The following is a 15,339-nucleotide window of genomic DNA, read 5'->3' as shown; positions in this document are numbered from 1 at the left end:
GCACTCCAGCCTGGGCGACAGAGCGAGACTCCATCTCAAAAATAAATAAATAAATAAATAATAAATAAAATAAAATAAATAAATACATAAATAAAAAAATTGTTCCATTAGGTGATTTTGTCATTGTGCAACCATCATTGGGTACACTTATACAAACCTAAATGGTATAGCCTACTAACATACCTAGGCTATATGGCATAGCCTATTCCCCTAGACTACAAACCTGTTCTACATGTTACTGAACTGAATACTGTAGGCAATTTTAGCACAGTGGTATTTGTGTATCTAAACATATTTAAACATAGAAAAGGTACCTAAAAATACACTAATATAATCTTATCAGACCACTGTTGTATATGCAGTCTGTCATTTAGACTGAAAAGTCATTATGGGGTGCATGTCTCTATTGTTTAAAATAAGCAAGTGGCTTCTCTGCCTAACGTATGCATGATGCAAGCACATGAGATGTGTAATCTAATTCCTCTCATGCAGAAAGTCAGTTTGGATAGATAAGAGCAGCCTAAACCCTAGCTGAGGTTAAGTGCAAATGGGTTTGCACCTTTAATTTCTAAATTCTAGCAAGCAAAATTGTTTGAAGTATGTGAAATTAACAATCTGACTTTGTTATACTTTTTCTGAATTATTTTATTAACAAATGAATTTAAGGATTTTTAAAAAGTGTCAATTGACTGTGACTCAGTAAAATTCCATCCAAGATGAAATGAAAGAAAGTCAATTTCTTTCTTTCAGTCTTTTCTTATGCTTTCACTAGAGATCTAGACCTGGGGTAGAAAACGTAAGGTTTTCCTTTCTAACATTTTATTTTCTTATATGAAAAAAGTTTTAACTTGGGGTCCATAAATTGCTGCTACAAGCCAGGGTCTGTTCAGCTGCAAAAATGGTAGAAAAAATGTGAATGTGTATTCTTTTGTTCACTTTTCCCCCTTTAGGAGAGATTTTTCAAAGGAGTTCTTGACTTGAAAGCATTAACATTTGTCTGGTGCTTTTTCGGCTTCACTCTTCCTTTTGTGTTTGGAGGGAGCTAGTATCACTCTTTATTTGGCAGGAGACAGAGAAAAGTCACCTCCATCACATAATTGTATGGTTCCCCTTTAGCCAGGCTTATGCTTACTGCAGTGAGAGCCAATTTCTCTTGCTTAGCACAGGAAGAGGCAAGCTGACTTGTCTTGGCTTGCTGTCTCTCCAAATCCACTTCTCTCCTCATTGCGCCTGGCCAATACTAAAGTCTCTGACGAGGCCAGGAAATCTCACATAACCTAACAAATGATATATAATTTTTAAGTAAATTTGATATCAATCATAAATGTTTCATGCTGCAGGCATTACAATGAATTTCACTAGACTATTGGTAATGGAAGAGCTGGAATCATATCTATTGTGCCAGTTTGTTTTTTTCTTAAGTGTAAATTAATAGAATTATTTAATGATGTTATTGGAAGTGATTAAGAAAAAAAAACACAAGAAATAAACCATGAGACAAGAACATTATTCCTTTACATATTTTAATATGGACTGAAATGCCGTAATAGGTTAAAAAACTGATAATAAATAAAACCAGAGAACATTTGCAGCAATCTTCTTTGGGGAAGAAGAAAGCATTTACTTTTGCCATAGGGTATAATACATTTACATCATAATAACACAGTACCTGTGTCTTTTATAACCTAGAGAATTGAACTCTTACATGATGTCACTTTTTAATAATAAATGCAGGAAGTTCACCTTGAGAGCAAATAGTAGCTAGAGCTCAGTAAATTAACTGAAGGAAAAGACAAAAACATATGAATAGACAACAGAATGTTTTCCCTTGAGGAGAAGAGCAATAGAATATTCACAGAAAAGCAATTACTGTGAAACATAGTAACGTATGCAGAAAAAAGTGAAAGGAAAGTTAATGAGTTTAATAGATGGCAATAAGAAAAATAGGTTATTAAAATGTTAAACTTATCAATAAGTACATATCTATATGTAATATCTGTAGATCATCTGCTTGAGTGCATTTATATGCACAACTTATCACTTTTGCTAGATTGTAAACTACTTGAGAACAGAATCTGTAATATATTCATTTTAAAATAACTGGCATCTCTTATTAGAATGCCTTTCCTGGAGTTCAGATCTCAGAAACACATTCTGTAACTAGGATCTATCCGAACATCCAGATCCAACACCTATAAATTGTCTGAGAATATTTCCTGATCTAGGTCTAAGTTGTCACTTAGAGGTTCTCTTGAACTTAAAAATCCAGCACAGAAAAGACTTCCGTATGTCTTTCCCCATGTTTCTCTGTGTTCAAACATCTGAGTCCCAAAGGCTAATGATCATTCAAATAGAAACACAAAACAAGAGCCTTAGCAAAAAGTATAATTTCTAAACCATGCTGCAGCAAAGATTCCCTCATAAATGTGATATTAAAGGAAGTAAGTCTAAACCTTTACCTAATCTAAATTTCAATGACATATCATAAAGGCAAATGCTTTGCTAGTTTGGCTTAATTTCTTAAAGTATTACCACACTTACCCAAAGGTGGCCGTTGGGTCAGGGTTTTTGCATTATAGTCCCTTCTGTAGTCGCCAGAAATATGTTACAGGAATAGGGTCCCAATCCAGACCCTACGAGAGGGTTCTTGGATCTCATGCAAGAAATAATTCAGGGCAAGTCCAAAGTGAAAAGTGAAAGCAAGTTTATTAAGTAAGTAAAGGAATAAAAGAATGGCTAATCTATAGGCAGAGCAGCCCTGAGGGCTGCTGGTTGCCCATTTTTACTGTTATTTCTTGATGATATGCTAAACAAGGGGTGGATTATTCATGCCTCCCCTTTTTAGACCATATAGGGTAACTTCCTGACATTGCAATGGAATTTGTAAACGGTCATGGTGCTGGTGGGAGTGTAGCAGTGAGGACGACCAGAGGTCGCCCTCATTGCCATTTTGGTTTTGGTGGGTTTTGTCTGGCTCCTTTATTGCAACCTGTATTATCAGCAAGGATTTATGACCTGTACTTTGTGCCAAGCTCTTATGTCATCCTGTGACTTAGAATGCCTTAATTGTCTGGGAATGCAGCCCAGTAGGTTTCAGCCTCATTTTACACAGCTCCTATTCAAGATGGAGTTGTCCTGGTTCATGTGCCTCTGACATTAATGCTGTACCTTAAACTATCATTGCAAGAAATCAAGAGGATGTTAATATTCCCCTCAGCTTGACTAATCTTTAGACAGGATTCTTCTTATTCTAGGCCTCTGACCTCTCTTTTCTTAGAACATTTACATTAGAACACTTATCATTCCATATTATCTCTTCGCCCCTTTGAGATGTAAATCTTGTTAAAAGCATCTTGCCAGTTTAGAATTTAGGAATGTCTTCCTAAAGGATCTGGGAACCATCTCTTTGAAATGTAAATATTTGAGGAGATATCACCCCACTTTCCAATCTCCTTGGGAGGGCAGACTCCTAACATCAATGGGTACCAATTAGCAAACACAAATGACATAATCTCAAAGAAAAACATTTGAAAACTCAGGAATAACTAAATGTGATCCATACATCCCACAGATCAGACTCCCTTCTAACATCTTGCAAGACGTTTTCACTGGCTTACCCTAGTATATAAAAACTCTCCCACTTCTTGTTTCATCTGAGTTGAGTTCAGAGTGAGTTCTGGCCTCTATCACCTACTGCAGTGGCTTTAAATAAAGTATTCCTTGTCTATTTAACTTTATCCAGTGCAATTTTTGATTTGACAATAATTATCAAAAAAGTAGTCATATCAAATTGATTTTTCATTTACTCTGTAGTTGTTATAAAATCTATTACCTGTGGATTTTGTTTTTGTTGTTTTGAGATACAGTTTCACTCTGTCACCCAGGCTGGAGTGCAGTGGAGTGATCTTGGCTCACTGCAACCTCTACCTCCTGGGCTCAAGCCATGCTCCCACCTCAGCCTTCCAAGTGTCTTGGACTACAGGTGTGTGCCACCATGCTTGCTAGTTTTTATATTTTTTGTAGAGATGGGGTCTCTCCATGTTGCCCAGACTGGTCTCAAACTCCTGAACTCCAGCAGTCCACCAGCACTGGCCTCCCAAAGTGCTGGGATTATAGGCATGAGTCACTGACTTCGCCTATTATCTGTTTTGTGATTAAGGGTCTCTGTGTTACAGGATTCTCTCCTTAGTACAGTTAAAGATGGGATCCTTGTCACATGGCCATGAAAAATTTGTCTTGCAGACAATTTGAAGGGTGAGGAAAATGGGATTTATTGGGAAAAAAGGGGAAAAGGGACCCTCCACAAATCCAGAGTCCCTGCTGTTCACTTCCTGCCTTGCAGATTGAATACCAGGTTCTGCCCAGGAAGAGGAGGAGCCAGGCTCCTCCCTGCTGCAAATGGCACAAACTTCCTGAGGCTCCACCGCAGTGCACACCAATCCCAGTGTGCAGGCTGGTTGGGGGTTTGCCAATAACCCCTTTATATGGGCTGTTTCACGGGAAATGTCTTTCATAGGATGATCACAATAAATGTTATTTTTTATTGTTTTTTCAATGGATAAACTTTATGTTGTTGAGTTATTGATGACATATTGAAATGGACTTTTCATTATCATTGAGGAAAAAGTGGCTTCCCTTTACCTTCCTAGATTATTTCATTAGACTACAAATTAAATGATCATAAAACAGATTACCAACAAAAAAACTGTAGTTAACTATGTACATGCACAGGAGTTCAACAGAAATAGATTCAGTGAAAAGCCAGATGATTGATGCTTATATAGCATTCTGAGCTATAGAAAAATATTGAGGTTTGGGGTTTCTGAAGGGTGGTGAAGACAAGTTATAAGGGTGAGGGGTGGAGATGTATGGTAAATAAATGTTGTCTTGTTCTGCAGATCAAAAATCTCTCAGGTAATAAAATTGTCTCAGAGGAGCTATCTTCCTGTATTGGACATCTGTATTAAGTACTTTTACTAAAGCAGTGAAGAGGCAAGGAGAAAACTTCCCCTCCACCCTTGGAAGCTTCACTGAAAATTCAACTCACAAAAGAAAGATTAATAAGAGAAAAGCCATCTTATTTATTAAGGTGCACACGGAGAGATCCGGAGTGATTACCCAAACCCCTAGTGGAGTATAGAAACTTATATACCACCTTGAGGTTACAGATAGAATGGGGACTCAGAGCCCAGGCAAAAACAGGTCATGGTGGTAAATCAAGTTATAGTAGCAAGGCAGGTTATGGATGGAAGAGAAGTGGAGGCTTGGCTAGCAAAGGTGACCTTGTAATGTAAATGAAACCTTGCATGTAGCTGCCCTCAGATAGAATAGATGGTATATATTTCTTTCAGGCCTTTAAAGCTGTCAGACTCTCAGTTACTCTTTGCTAGATCCAGGAAAGGGAAGTCCAGGCTACATCAATGCAGATTGTCCACAGATGCAAATCCCTGCCACAAAAGACAGCTTTGTAAGGCTACATCTGTTTGCTGGCTCTCTGAACAGCCATCTCCATGTATGCCAAATAACCATATTTTGGGGTATGATATCCTTCAGGTCTGTGTCCCAACTCAAATCTCATCTTGAATTGTAATCCCTGCGTGTTGAGGGAGGGACCTGGCTGGAGGTGATCGACTCATGGTGAGGTTTCCCCCATGCAGTTCTCGTGATAGTGAGGGAGTTCTCATGAGATTTGATGGTTTAAAAATATGTGGCAGTTTCCCCCTTGCTGTCTCTTTTTCTGCCCCCTTGTGAAGAAGAAGGTGCTTGTTTCTCCTTCACCTTCCACCGTGATTGTAAATTTCCTGAGGCCTCCCCAGGCATGTGGAACTGTGAGTCAATTAAAACTCTCTTCTTTATAAATAACCCAATCTCAGGCAGTTGTTTATAGCACTGTAAAAACAAACTAGTACAGCATAAAATATTTTTATTTTCTTCAGTAGATTTTCTTTATGGATTACAAAAGGACAGTTTTCAGAGCTACTCCTTTGTCTGCAGTTTCTCAGGATAACCAGCTGAAAATACACCAAACGAATCTACTTTGCAGTGGCACATTCTGCTCTCCAACAGTCATATGAGAGTTAGGCTCAGATGTACCCTGAGCCCTGAGAGTCCCAAATCACTGGTATAAACCAAAAGTAAAATTCTGAAGCCCCTTAGCCACCTGAATAGACCCTGTCCTCTCAGGCAAGAGCATTCTAAAGTTAACCTGAAAAACTAGTTGAGGCCATGATGGGAATGGGAAGCCAGCCATGTCTCATTATACCCTCCTCTGTTTTGGAATTGCTGATAGAACAGACTCTGAGTCTGATAGGAAACATTTACAATCTTCTCTGAAGCCTGCTACCTGGAGGCTTTGTCTGCATAATAAAACCTTGGTCTCTACAACCCTTTAACTTAACCCAGACAATTCCTTTCTATTGATTCTAAGTCTTTATATAATAACTTAATTCTTCCTACAAATTGCCAATCAGAAAATCTTTGAATCTAACTGTGACTTGGAGGCCAGTTGTCATGCCTTTCTGGAGTGAACCAATATACATCCTACATGTATTGATTGATGTCTTTTGTCCTCCCTAAAATGTATAAAACCAATTTGTGTCCCAACAACCATAGGCACATTTTCTTAGGCTCTCTTGAGGGCTGTGCTATAGGCCATTGCTCACTCATACTTGGCTAACAATCAATCTCTTCAACTATTTTACAGATTTTGGCTCTTTTTGTCAACATTGGTAAGAATATAAATTGTTATGATCTTGTAGAGAGCAACTTAATGTGTTTCAAGAATTTTATCACATTCACACTTTTTGACCAAGTAATTTCAGAACTAAGAATATGCACTAAGAGTAATCAGAGATTTACATAATTATTTACAAAAATGTTCCTAAATGTGAAACAATGAAATAATGTATAAAGTGTATCATATTTAGAAGAAAATTTATTGTAAAATATCAAATATTATTGGTAAAATATTTAATAGAATATATGTATTGTTGTTGTTGTTTTTAGTGCCAATTGGGAATAGAAAGAGTTTTGTTATGACCATATGCTAACCATATCAAAAGAAACTATCTAAGCAGTGGGTGATTTGAAGGCTCAAGAAGAGTTGTAAGGGTGAAAACTTGTGATACCTTTCCTCACCCATCATAGGTGTCACGGCCAACACTCCTATAACAAAAGACATATTAACAAGAGAAAAGCATAACAAATTTATTTAATCAAATATTTATGTGACTTGTGAGATTTCAGAAATGAAGGCCCAAGGACACAGGGAAAAGTGTTGTTTTATGCTTAGGTTAGATGAAAAATGGGTAGCCATGTAAAAAATTTAATTGGACAAAAGGGTATTATCTAGTGGCAATAGAACATTAGATTTATTAATTTAGTAAAAATTGAACTGTACCTGCGAGGTTTGTTTGTTCAGATACTTCTTGGTCTCTCTGTGTAGCATTCATTATTTCCAAATATGAGGCAAGACACCTCTTGCTCCATAGCTGGGGCAACAAACCTGGAGGAAATAAGGGTGGTCAAGGGAGAAGGATGAGTGTGGCTTGTCCAGGTTTTATGGCTTTTTGTGGGGGATATAGTTCTAGCTTATGTAACCTGCTTTGAGGAAGACAAACCTTGGTTTGTATGAATCACTTCAGGGAGAGAAAGGCAGCAGGAGATAGGAGTACAGGAGACGCGGTCAGACAGACTTTGCTTCTGAGGCTTCCATTTCCTTTATTTCAAAGTACTCAACATGCCCAAGTACCATACTTTGGGGTATGGTTTTCTGAGCCGTAACAGAGTAAAATCTGTATATGAGGTAACAGTATGCTAGAGACACAGTGACAAATAGCTTTGTTAATGGGGTAGCTATTTGAATAAGGCATCTTTTCCTAGAATCTGTCAATTCTCAAGGACAGCTTTAGGAAATATGTGCCTCTTCCCAAACTAACATGGAGATTTTGTGATGTTTATGTTTTTTCCGGGCAAGAAGTTTTTCTATTTAAGTCAGTTCTCAATGGATTAAATCTTCAAAATCTTAAGAACAAACCCATTTAAATTAATAGAAGAGCATCTCTTTTGCTGGACCAGAGTAATTTTTCAGCTATTCCAATAATAATATAGAGGTAGTATGTTTAGACATTCCTCTGGGCGTGGACAGCTTCCTGGTAAATTCAGGCTCATCATCTAAATATCATAGTTAAAAACATAAATGGAACAAAATGATTTTATTACACAGGTGTCTTCCATTTACATTAGCCAATGTTGCTTTCCTCAAATTGTACACAATACCCACAATGTTGCTAAGAGTGACAGAGATTAATGGAATCAAAAGTTATCTCTCACTCATGCAGGTGGAAGTTAGATTTCAAATTGTATAGCCATTTGCTTTGTTCTAGGGAAAACTGTTTCTTCAGTAATAGCATTTTACTTTCTATGGTAATTGAGCTTTCCGAAAGCAAACTGCTTCTTCAATTATGTTTCATTGAATGAAATTTTTGCAGAGTATATGAAGAGTTCTGTTTCTTTAAACACTTTAAAACATTAGTTTACCTTTTTATATACTGCACAAGTGCAGTGAACTGAACTCATTAACTAATTATTATTTAATTGTGATGCTGAAAGCTAAAATATTACATTGCAAGAGCTTTTAGTGATCATTATTTAGCATTTTAAGGTACTAAAAGCACTATTCACCCATCAAATTGTTCATTTGTTTAAAACACGTGCAACAAAAACTGAGTGTACCTAAAAGCACAAAATAAATCTGCTCCCTTGCACTTTAGTTAGATGAAGCCGAATGTGCACAGGTAAGGTCAGTAGAAACACATACACACACACACACGCACACACACACACACAAACACAATATGTTTGATGTACTCCAAGAAGTGCAATAACACTTGAACGTACATTCATAACACATCTTTGGAAAACACATGAATATAATTTTAAATCCGGAAACAGTAAAAAAGAGAATTGTCACAAGATTGGTTTGGATTTTAGTATCATTATATTAGAAGTAAACTTCATAATCATTTTAAGAACAGCAATCATCCGTCTTATTTTGCATTTCTTTCCTTTCCTTGTTTCCCTCTCTGCTTCTGGGCTATTAGAGTTTCTCAAATTGTTTGTATCACATAGATACCCATGTAAATGCTGCAGGGTTGACTCCAAGACTATATTAGAAACAAGTGTGCTTGTATTTCAATTCTTGTAATTATAAGTGGCCCCACTTCAGACTATTCGGTTTTCTATGAAACACAACGGAAAGCATCAAATTAGGGGAAAAGAGTGGCTCAGGCTGCCCCAAGCAATTAAGTGAATTAAAGAAAATTACTACTGGATGCTTTATGTACAGCAGGGGCTCTGTGCATGAAGAAATATAACTGCTAGTCACACCTGTGCTGATTCTCACTGTGGAATTGAAATTATCATGAGTAAATATAATTACTTAGCAAATTTAATAAATGTTGTTTGGGATTCTGAAAACAGCACTTGGATCTACAAATTACACAGTGATAAATGTGGCAGCACAAGTTCAGTGGTATCTAATAGCACTAAAATATGTAGAGCATCCTGGAATGTACCAGGAAAGCTTATGAGTAAGTAAAAGTAATAAATTGCTACAAAAAAAATGGGTACTCAGCGTATGTCGTAGTTACCCATGCTTTCATGTTTTTCTTTGATTGTGTAATTTTCACAAAATTATTTTTTTCAAAATCCCCAGTAGTTTAGATATCCAAGCTGTCCTACTGAATTACAAATAAGTTTATTCCTAACAAGAAATTAATAAGTATTTGGTAACACTTGAAATGAAGTGCACTAAATAAGTATTTAATTAAGAAATAAAACAGTTATTGCTCTTGGGTTGTGATGATTGGCAATAATTGCTTTACATGATTTAATGGTTATAAAATTAACAGAGATAAGTAATAAAAAGAAGAAATTAAGCTACACTTTCTATCATAACTTTAATTTGTATGCTCTTAAGAATCATAATAATGATTGGTCTTTTATTAAATGAATATTAAGATAAACCTTCATATAACCTATCTTACCTTTGAGGAATATGTTGAATAATTAAGTCATAATTTATAATTAAAATGCAATACAATTTATTTTGTCAAAAGGAAATAAAGTATTTATGTATTTTGTAACATTACCATATGGTAAAAGCCTATTTAGAGTATAAGGCTTCTGCTGTAATACGAATAACCATAAGCCTTCTACTTTAAATCAAGAAAATGTTAGAAAATGTTTAATAGCTTTAATATATTTAAACAATTCATCAACATTATTTAAAATACTGTTCTTTTGCTGGGGCTGTCATAACAACGTGCCACAATTGGGTGACCAAAAGTCACAGAAACATACTCTCTCACAGTTATGGAGGCTACAAGTCCAAAATCAAGCTTTCTGTGGGACCATGATCTCCACAAAGGCTCTGGGAATGAATGCCTCCTTGATCTTCTACCTTCATTCCTCATTTTGTAGACCTGGCACTGAAATCTCTACTTTCTTTATCAAGTAGTCTTCTCCCTTGTGTCTTCATGTCTTCATCTCTTCACATCATCTTCCTTCTCTGTATATTCACATCATCTTTCATCTGTGTGTGTGCCTATGTCCAAATTTCTCCCTTATTAGGGAAAGGAAATTATCTAGCATCCAATGTCTTAAGTTCAATAATGGATTTTGTGGCTGCACTAGTTTAATATGACTATGTATGAACTTGATTACATCTATAATAATCCTATTTCCAAATAAGGTTACATCCACAGGTTCCGGGTGGGCATGAGTTTTCAGGGACCACTAATTAACTCAGTAAAAATATAACGTGTTAATGTTTTGTAAGTCGTATGGCTGACTTCTCCCTGTTTTGTCAGTGTCCTGCAATAAATAAAATTCCCACCTAGTATTCACCTATACACAAAAAAGAATATTTATTATGCTCTAATGGAGGAATCAGGATCAGAATACTTATTCTGTGACCAGATAATACGTATTTTAGGCTTTGCAGACCACATGGTCTTTGTTACAACTACTCACCCCTGCTGTAAACAATAGGTAAATGGATTGGCATAGTTGGATTTGGCCCCAAGTCATGATTTTGCCCACCTTTCCTATGGTGGAAAGGAATTGTTTATTTTATTTTGTTTAACAGAGTAAATTTAAATATATATATCAAGGAAAATCTGTTCTTTGAAAGAATTGTCCACAATTTTTCAAAACCCAGATTTTATTTTTAAAGCTATTTCAAGACCTAGGAAACATAATGTATTTTAAAAATCAAACCCATATGAAGAAGTAAAGAAACCTAGAGAAAAATATATGTATATATTTGGGGTGAATTGTAAGTTCAGACACAAAGCCTTTCTGAGTGTGGGACCCTATGTGACTGCACAGATCGTATGCCCTTGAAATTGCTTCTGTCTGAAAGTATTTTCGAAATCTTGTTCTTTCAACATACTAGGTATTACTAAGTGGGATTTTTATAAAGTCACTAATAATAACTCACAAATGGATCAAATGAATAATATATTACTTAAAGTGCCTCCTATAATGTTTTGGACATTGAGTGATGTCCCAGTACAGAGGTTTTTAGATGAATTTATTTACACCTTTAATAATATAAATATCAAGTGGTGATATTGCCCCAATATAAGGTTATTTTAAATGCGATTTAGTATATAATTAACAATATTATTCTTATAGTAATATTTTAGTCAAATATCAACAAATAACATGCTATTGATTTATGATTGTTTTGTAGAAATAGTCAAAGTTCCAGCTATGGATCCTGAAAAGTCAACATTTATTGAAAACTTTGGATCACTAAAAAAGTATACAACAACCAATTTTGTGGAATTATTGTTGCAAGTCTCATTAAGTGTGATTAACAAAGGAGGTTAAATTTCACATAGCATAAACTTTTTCTGTTTTTTGTTTTGTTTTGTTTTGTTTTTAGTGTGAGAACTTTCTCTAGAAATAAAAAAAAAATCTCATGTAATTTTCATTTTAAATATATAAACCTTGGCACAAAACTGAGAAAATGGCTGCTTCAATAGATATGAAATTTGCTTTCCCTTGCAAGGGTTAATTACTAAAGAAGAAATTCAAACTTAAATCAAACAATAAGCACTGCAATCTTAATTAAAAATAAACTATTAACTGGTGACTCCCGGTAGTTTAGAGATGACAAATATCAAATATGTGGTAAAGTGAAATGTAAAAAGTGGAAGAGGGTGATTATAAGGCAGGCCAGCTTTTAGATTTGCCATAGCAAAGGTAAAAATACTATGACTGATTTTAAAATCTGTATGTTTAACTTTACCTAATGAGTTTTATGTGGAGGCAGATGAATAGAGTACAGAAAACAAAAAGTACATTTGCATAATGGAATATGGTTCTGCTTAACTGGCAAGAGAAAATTATTTTTTAACCATTAACGCAAATATATACTGTTTCATTTTCTATTATCTGATTATTTTAAATAATGTGTCTGAGTACCAAATAGAAGGCTTTTTTCCTACAAAAGATCATTATATCATTTCATTTTTCCAATTCTGTATAAATGTCCAAGTTAGTTTTTTTTGAGGTCTTGCAAACAAAATAGACATCTAAATATCCAGATTTTTATTTTTCTTAAATTAATTTTGGTATTTAAACAATGTAAAATCTTCTACCACTTGATATATATTGATAATCCAGAATTCTGTTTGATGGCACAATAAAAATCACATTTGTGTTTTAAATTTTAAAAATGCAAGAGTTATTTATAAACTAAAAATTTAGACTCTCTTAGAATAAATTACACAATCTCAAAATACCATTGCACTCTCCTACAAGTGAAAAGCATAATTTTTTTTTATTAAAGAAGTTCAATCTTAGTGAAATAATTTACAGTAACCTAGTAGGGATGGTGTTTAAGAGATTGAGCAACACAATTCACTTGATTAAGATAGATACATACATACAAAATTTTCTAACAGTTACTTTGAAATACATAGGCTCTCAAAGTTCATTTTAATTCTTTATTCTGAGTATAATATTTTTATTACAATTTTGAACTTAATTTTATAAAGACTTTTCTGAAGTATAATTATAACCCCTCATATATTTTCTAGACAATTGAAAAGAATATTTATAGATTGAAATTTTAGGCTTAAAACAGACCCTCTTAATATTTCAATCTTTTCTGAGTCTAAGCCCACATTCCCTGATCTAACAGATAACTTTAAGAAAATGATATTAGTTCATGTCAAACAGGATTTCTGTCTCTTAGAGAATCACTTACCTTCCTCAAAGTCATTTTTGACCATGTATTGTGTTTAATATGAGATGGTTATTGAGTTACTTGATAAACTTCTAGTTTCCATACACAAAAGTATAACCATTCTGAATATCAAATACTTTGTGATAATAAAATTATAATTTACATCTATATTTTACTTTGTCTATTCAAAAAATGTTTGAAAAAATACATGGAGACTGTAGTCAGCATATTATTTCAAAATTAATACTGTTAATGTATATTGAATACCTGTGATGATAGTAACTATACATTCTGAAAAAAATGTTACTATCCTGTGTCTAATTGCTAAGTAGATCACTCACCATTTTTAAGCACTTATTGTATGCCATGCAGTGTGATATGTTGTGAAAGGATGTATAAGGTGACACAAGGTTCTATCATTAAAGACAGGGGGAATAAACTTATCACAACAAATGATATCTAATGGCTTAAAAAAGAAAGAAAATATTCTGACAGGGTTAGAGTTTCAGGCTGGGGAAATAGTCACAATGATGATGACTAATAGATCATTTAGGCCTTAAACATAAATAGAACTTTATTAAGCATATACAGGAAGGGGAAACAAATCTACATAAAGGAAATAGTATGAAGAGAAGCATAGAAGATAAACATTTAAAAATACAAGAAATTTTAGGAAATTTTTAATAAGCAACCTAGAAAACAACTTGAGATTCTTCCTTATTTTTAATTTCCTATATACACCATTAACCTTACTGAGTCTTCCTCCAAAATGCCTCTTAATTTTATTACTTCATCTCTATTTGTGTTACTTTCTGAATAAAGTTCTATGTCATCATGATCAGGGATTCCCGCCTAAGGGTGATTTTCGTGCATGAAGGATATTTGGCAGTGTCTGGAGACATTTTTGATTATCGCAAGTGGGGGAAGAGCGCTAGTAGAATGTAGCAGGTAGAGGCCAAGTATATTGGCTAAATTGTGGCCAATACTAATACACTGAAGAATATACTAAATATTCTACAATGCCTAGGTCAGGTTCCCACAACAAAGAATTATCTGTCCAAAATGTCAAAGTACCAAAGTAGAGATAACTTCCTAACTTTATCTCTGCCTTAGAAATTCCTATTCTTGATTAGAAATCATCTAGTCATGTAATGAATTTGATCTACTATAAAATATCCAAGAAGAAATATCTATGAGACAGTTAAAAATCTAATGTTAGGCATCAACAGGGAAATCATTTTTGGAGATACAAATTAGTGAGAAATTAATTATAAAGGTTCAAAATACGGAGATGGTTAACATTTTCTAGAGAAAATCTTTAAAAGGAAAGAATAAATAATAAGATAATAAAATATAAATATTTAAAAGGAGGATGGGCCGGGCGCGGTGGCTCACGCCTGTAATCCCAGCACTTTGGGAAGGAGGCCAAGACAGGCAAATCACCTGAGGTCAGAAGTTCAAAACCAGCCTGGGCAACATGGTGCAACCCCATCTCTACTAAAAATACAAAAATTAGCTGGGTGTGGTGGCGCGTGCCTATAGTCCCAGCTACTTGGGAGCCTGAGGCAGGAGAATTGCTTTAACCCAGGAGGCAGAGTTTGCAGGGAGCTGAGATAGAAACACTGCACTCCAGCCTGGGCAAGAAAGTGAGATTCCATCTCAAAAAGGAAAAAAAAAAAAAATAGAGAAGAATGAAGTTGAATCTTCCAACAAAATATTGAACAAACAACTGAAACAGAAACATTAAGAAAGGGGAAAGAAGAGAACATCTCTTAATAAAGCACATGGGTTCAGCTACTGACCACTTCCATGAATTTGGCTGTCTTCAACATGCCCTTCTTATAATTCCACTTCTTCCAAATATATGTTATCTACACATATATTAGATATTGTTTCTTATATTGTTAACCCTTGTGTTTATTCTCATTTGGTAAAGTAGTAGAACCAAGAGAGAACAAACCAAGTTTTTTCGAAATGTGAAAATTTGGGGGGTCACAGGATAGAAGGCAGGAGCACATCAGTGGGCACAAAATCCCAGATGAATACCAACCATTTCTCAGCTTTTGGCCCTTTCAATC

General features: G+C 34.9%; 2 long non-coding RNA genes across 2 annotated transcripts in view; one reads left to right on the top strand and one right to left on the bottom strand.

Annotated features, from left to right (window-relative positions):
• Positions 1-15,339, top strand: part of LOC104006020 (uncharacterized) — a 472,234-nt gene that overhangs the window by 261,682 nt on the left and 195,213 nt on the right. The gene's annotated exons all lie outside the window — the stretch shown is intronic.
• LOC134809874 (uncharacterized) overlaps positions 7,240-15,339 on the bottom strand; it is a 103,688-nt gene continuing 95,588 nt past the window's right edge. Inside the window, exon 5 of the long non-coding RNA XR_010156523.1 lies at positions 7,240-7,504. This is a non-coding gene — a long non-coding RNA (uncharacterized LOC134809874). The remainder of the gene's footprint in view (positions 7,505-15,339) is intronic.

The sequence above is a fragment of the Pan troglodytes genome, chromosome 3 (genome assembly GCF_028858775.2).
Source record: "Pan troglodytes isolate AG18354 chromosome 3, NHGRI_mPanTro3-v2.0_pri, whole genome shotgun sequence".
NCBI lineage: Eukaryota > Metazoa > Chordata > Mammalia > Primates > Hominidae > Pan > Pan troglodytes.
This window is presented reverse-complemented; position numbering and strand designations above follow the sequence as displayed.